At 37.6% G+C, this 5908-nt stretch overlaps 1 non-coding gene across 1 annotated transcript; it reads right to left on the bottom strand.

The window, feature by feature from the left end:
• Positions 1 to 5460: 5460 nt before the first annotated feature.
• On the bottom strand, positions 5461 to 5566 carry LOC133316299 (small nucleolar RNA R71). The gene has a single exon (XR_009752182.1). It is a non-coding gene; the product is annotated as a small nucleolar RNA R71 (small nucleolar RNA).
• Between the last annotated feature and the right edge of the window lie 342 nt (positions 5567 to 5908).

Below are 5908 nucleotides of genomic sequence, written 5' to 3'. Positions count from 1 at the left end.
GCTAGGCCTAATTAATTTTCTGACTTCCCTCTACTTAATCAATTTGTCAACAACAATTAAAAATCCAAGATTTAATTAGCATACAGGTTCGGTTCTGCTCACTAATTAGGTGTCACTCATTTATAATATAAATATCCATGTTGACAAGGTTTAGAGGGTGTCATTGAAGCACACAACATGCGGTCTCTATAGTTATTTATCATATGCAAGTTAGACAAAACATTAGTCTACAAACAGTCCTACCATTTCTGCTACGTTCCAGGCCCCAAAATCACTTCTCAAAACATGCATACACCAAAGGCCCAAAAGTTTCATGGTTGTTTATATAAACAGCAATAAGGAGAGCATGACACTAAAATTTTTACATCTAATACCACTCATGCAGAAACAGAACAGTAAGGGAAATTGACTAGAGCCTCGGTCCTTACCTCCTAGAAGATACTTCCATGTACTCCGTTCAGCCAAGGGGATAATTATTACATTTGTGCTTACTTCCTAATGCTCCTATTCTCCAAGGTCAACATCCTCAGCTATATGCAATGGGGAGACTCCTTTAGACATTGAAAAAAGCAAAATAAGACAAAGGGGTAAAGAAAACATCCCACCCTCATGAATTGATTTATACAGCGCACAAGAGGAGCAGAAGAACAATGCTCCTTGCTGGTGGGTACTCAGCCAAAGGGGAAGGAATGACCATGGGACTTAAGTGATAATTTTTTTCCTCTCAAGAAACTCACGGCCTTGGTTGAGCTGTAGAAGGGGATGAAACGACATGCAGACTAGGCAGTGGGGCTTCTACCGACGGTGCAGAGAGAAAACAGATTCAGCTTGGTGTTTGGAGCATGTTTTGGATTCTGCTTCTATGAACTTACGGTTCTTGGTTTGATTTGTTAATGTGACTTGCAAAGAGAGAAGAGAGAATCAAAGGTTGATAAGCATTCTGAATTGATAGCCAATGCCACAGCCTATGTCTCTCATTAGCGCACAAGTCGGATGGTTAGGATAAGGGAGTGGTTTTCAACTAATAGGAATTCATGCATTTAGAGTGGGCCAATAGGGAGCATACACTTAGATTTCCTTAAGATAATAAAATGAATGGGTTATAGTTTTGGGCCACTTCAAGCCTTCTCCTAATGTCTTTGGGTCGAACCCTAAAGGTTAATTGGATCTAATTTTCCTTCTTAATAATCCATGATTCAAATATTTTCATGACTCCCTATTTCTTCTAAGTGCCAATTAAATTTTATATCAAAATTAACTTATCCTATCCTCTTAACTAGTACTTCACTTTCCTAAAATACTTACTCGCGCAAGATTATAATTAACATAAATTTCATGAATTAAAATAAGTCTACCCTAATTAAATATATATATATATATATATATATATATATATATATATATATATATATATATATATATCGAGTTCTAAGCAAGCCTCTATGCCCCTAGTTACAATTAATATAATTTTCCTAATTTAGCGGGATGTTATAGCAACTCTTACACTAAAAACATATATTTATATCTTTATGATAAAAATACAGTGGAGAACGAATGATGATGTAATCATTTCAGAAATATAGAAAAAAGGGAACAAATTAGGAACATTAAATACACCTGCTCCACTAACTCAATCTCTCTGACCACTATACAGGAAACGTTAAAAAGAAGTTTCCATAAAGCATAAGAGGTACAACAATCAAGCAAGGAGAAAAGTGTAAAAGAGGGAATAAAGAGTTCCTATTGGCTAAGAGGAAAGCAAGGCATAGCGAAATGCAGAAGAAAAGAAAAATCTCAACAATAAGTGTCCCATCCAGCAACTTGTGTCCCTCTGAGCACTGTTCACACCGCCCCTTTTATGCAGTCAAGAAAACAACTCAATGGAAATTACAAGTTTTGCCACCCACTCTTCTACCTATAAATAGGACGTTCCAACACGAAGAAACCATCAAATTCCTTAAGAAGAGATCACTTAGTTTCTTTTGTAGTTTTTACATTTCAGTTGTATAGTTTTAGCAATAGTTAAGTGACAACACTCTTTCTCTTTTCTGTATCACCATTTGAGACTCCTCACGAGCAGCAACCATACTTCTCCATTTTATTTTGTTTTAACCTACTTGTTTCGTATCAATATAAGTTGTTATTTTTCTTCTCTTCCATTCGTTATCTCTAAACTGAATCTCGGGTCTATGAGATTTCAGTTTGGAATAATTATGTTTAAAGTATTAGCCATGGGCTAAGTTATTTGTGGAACGAAAAAATTGTGAAGTTCTTAAAGAACTATTTTCAAAACTCTTGTACTGAAGTTTTTTGTATTTTTGTGATTAAGTGTGCTATATTCATTGAGTGTCAATGGAAATTGAACTCATACTGAGAAAGGAACTTCCATAAGGAAGGAATTTCAGACAGCTTAATCAGAGTGGGAAGGAAGTGTTGTGAAATCAACATTATTGCTTGCCTTAGGAATAAGGGACCACCTCGTTCACTGAAGGTTTTGTGCTTAGTACCTGTTGGAGTCAAGGTAGCCATAGGAATATGGAAACTTGTGAGCCATTAAAGTCCATGAGCTGAGGAATCAGAGTTGGCAGTGAAAAGACCTGAACAAATTCAGAAGGGTTAAGTCATGAGTGGAGAATATAGCCATTTAAGAATGGAACAGTGTTAAGAATGGAACAAAGGCTCAGCCACAGAAAAAGTTTGACAAAGGAAAGAGGGTTTCTCAAAGTCCCCCTAAGAAGAAAAAGCCAATCGTCCCCAGGAAAATCAGCCTGGGAGGACCACTATCTTCTGCATACATCTGTCCTGATACTTCTAGGGACGAGGCCCTAGCTAGGGCTCTGGCAGAAGAAGAGGGACTTGAAGTTCCTCCACTTATAGAGGGACAGATTAACACCGTCCCCTCTACCTCAAAGACAAAGGAGGTAGTGGTCAGTAAGGCACTTGTTGAAGAACCTCCAGCTTCTGATCTTCAGACCAACAACAACAAGAAGAAGATGAAGCCTACTCCCCCAACTACAGCAACTCCTCTTGCAACAAGGAGGAAATCCTAGATAGGGATTGCTGAAATTTTTGAAATGATGGGGAGAAAAATGGAGAAGTTGCTGCCTGAAGAGCCATCCGTTCCTCAGATTGACATGTGCAATACCACTGAAGAGATGAAAGCTCTGAGGAAAGGAATGGAACAGCTCTTTACTGCCTTCACTCAATTCTAAGAACTACAAAAGGATGAAAGAGAGCAGTTCCTAAACTCTGTCAAAACTAGCATTAGAGGTATCAGTACTGCACCTTCTGCACCAACACTGCAAGCTGTAAGGAACGAAATCAAAAATGCAACTGAGTGGAGAATATAGCTATTTAAGAATGGAACAGTGGATCCGTTCCTTGTGTTAAAAATGTTTTATCCATCCATATTGTTGTCTCTTAAATATAGTTATTTTAATGTTATTTTCTTTATTAAATCTTGTGACAACAACAACCAACCTCCAATGAATATTGTTGTTCCTTCTCTCACCAAGAAGGATTTCATATATAATGACGCGAGGAGCTGTTTGCTGTCAGATTAAACCTACTATCCTTGAGGAACGTTGTCAAGATAGTAGGAAACGTTTGACCAAACTGGTCAATTACTGACTTTTCTTTTCATTTTAATTCTTTTTAAAATAGTTTAAGGTATTATTTAGAGTTTTATCCTCGTGGGAACGATAATCTAGGCATTAATAGTCCCATTTATTACTTGATGTGTGCACTTGCGCACTTGGGTTGAAGTCAAGAGAACGAATGTGTTTTCTCTTGATGAATTGAATTGAGGGAATGTCCTTTAAAAGTATATATTAAGCAACCAACAAGTTCACACCCAACATGTACGTCTATGTGAATATGGTGGATCAAAGCATGAGCTCAGTGATAACCATGTCCCCTTGGTCAAAAATTATGCCATTCTATAATAGTACTGATATGCCTTCAATATATGGGTAAAGTCAAGCCAAAAAGAAGAAGATTATTGGCTAATCCTAAGTAAAAAGGCAACGTTTATTGTTGTTTTGCTGAAATTCCAAATCCAGGATTGTTCAACTAACTTTATGCTGATTTTGTAGGAAAAGCAGACAAAACTGGAGCCAAATATAGACTTGCCAAAATGAAGATCCACGCTCATAGCGTGGATTTCACGCTGATAGCGTGAAGAACCAGAAACTCCCACGCTCATAGCGTGGAGTTCACGCTGATGGCGTGAAACCATTCTTTCTCCCACGCTCATAGCGTGGATTTCACGCTGATGGTGTGAAGATTCAGAGGCAACCACGCTCTTGGCGTGGATCTGACGCTGAGAGTGCTAGATTGCGAAATTACAGACTGTGATTCCTAAAGGGTAATTTTGGAAGATGAAAAAGAAGATTATAAAAAGGAGGCTCAGCACAGAATTAGGTATTCTGGACCTAAAGAGACCGTCGTGCGTCAGAAGGAGAGCTCTGGAGAGAAATTCTTGTTCTTAATGTTCTTCTTCTTCTCTTTTATTTTATGTTTTTATGAATATTGGATTTTTAGCCATGATTATGTTTGGCTAGTTTACTTTTTATTGTAGTTAGGGTCACAAACCCTATGTGAACCCTTGTTACGAAAGATTGGTTTATTTTTTATCGTTTATATAAATTGTCTTTATCTCTATCCTGTGCGTATTTATATTCTCTTTATTAGAATTGATCAATCTGATAGTCGAGGATAGGTTGAGGGTTAGAACCCTAGATAGGAATATTGGGGTTTTCATCTTGAAAGGGGATAAGATAAGAATTATTATGCATGCTAGGAATAGATGTATATTTAATTACAGATGCTTGAATTATCGTGTTCATTGCTTAATTCTCATGAGGGGTTACTAAGGGATTAGGATTCCAATTGAGATTAAAAGGGTTAAATTGCCAAAGGATTGGAATTTAACTAATTAATTCTAGAAGATAATTATCTGAGTATTTATATAAATAAGTATTTTTAAATCAATCCAAAGTAAGAAGTGGGGATCATAAGGTGAGTGCGCTCTAGCTACAATGCTCTTCTCACATTTACAAAAATCAATTCTCAGTTTATTGTTCTATTTCTTATAAACAAAATTACAAAAACAAGTCTTTATTTTTAGTTCTCACTTTTACACAAATTGACAATATTTGTCAAAAACCATTTGAACTCTTCCATTCTTGAAAGGAACAATTAATTGATATACGATCACAATCCCTGGAGGAGAGAATAGTGAAGATCCTCATAGGTTTATTGACAGATTCTTGATGATCTGTGACTCCACCAAACATCCCCAGGTGTCTAACGATGCAATCCGATTGAGGCTGTTCCCTTTCGCTCTTAAGGGAAAGGCTCTTAGTTGGTTGGAACGACAGCCTGCTGCAAGCATTCCAACCTGGGATGATTTATCACAGAAGTTCTTTGCTCAGTTCTTCTCGATGGAGAAGTACAACCAGATGGTGAATGATATCACCAATTTCACTCAATCTGAGGGTGAATCAATATGTGAAGCATGGAACCGGTTCAAGGATTTGATGAGAAGGTGTCCTCAGTATAACCTGACTGCTGGTAATCAGGTTAGAATCTTCTTCAATGGTTGCAAACCTGAGGTTCGGATGGTGTTGAATGGTGCAGCACGAGGCACTATTAAAACTCTGAGAGCAAACAAAACTCTTGAGCTGATTGAGAGGATGGCTGCCAACGAAAACCAAGGGCTGTCAGCAAAGCCTAAGAGAGGTATCCTTCAACTGGAAGGCAATGATGCTGTGCTGGCTGAAAATAATTTGTTATCTCAGCAGATAGCAAACTTGACCTCAAGGCTTGACAAAATGCAGCTTGCTGGTGTTCAGACTAAAGTTGCTGCTGTTGTGTGTGAATATTGCCAGGACAATCATGAGTCTAA

Source organism: Gastrolobium bilobum, unplaced genomic scaffold, assembly GCF_033153095.1.
Source record: "Gastrolobium bilobum isolate Gb01-03AN ecotype WA unplaced genomic scaffold, APGP_CSIRO_Gbil_v1 utg6012, whole genome shotgun sequence".
In the NCBI taxonomy this organism is placed as follows: domain Eukaryota; kingdom Viridiplantae; phylum Streptophyta; class Magnoliopsida; order Fabales; family Fabaceae; genus Gastrolobium; species Gastrolobium bilobum.
Note: the sequence above shows the minus strand (reverse complement) of the source record. Positions and strands in the feature narration are given on the sequence as shown.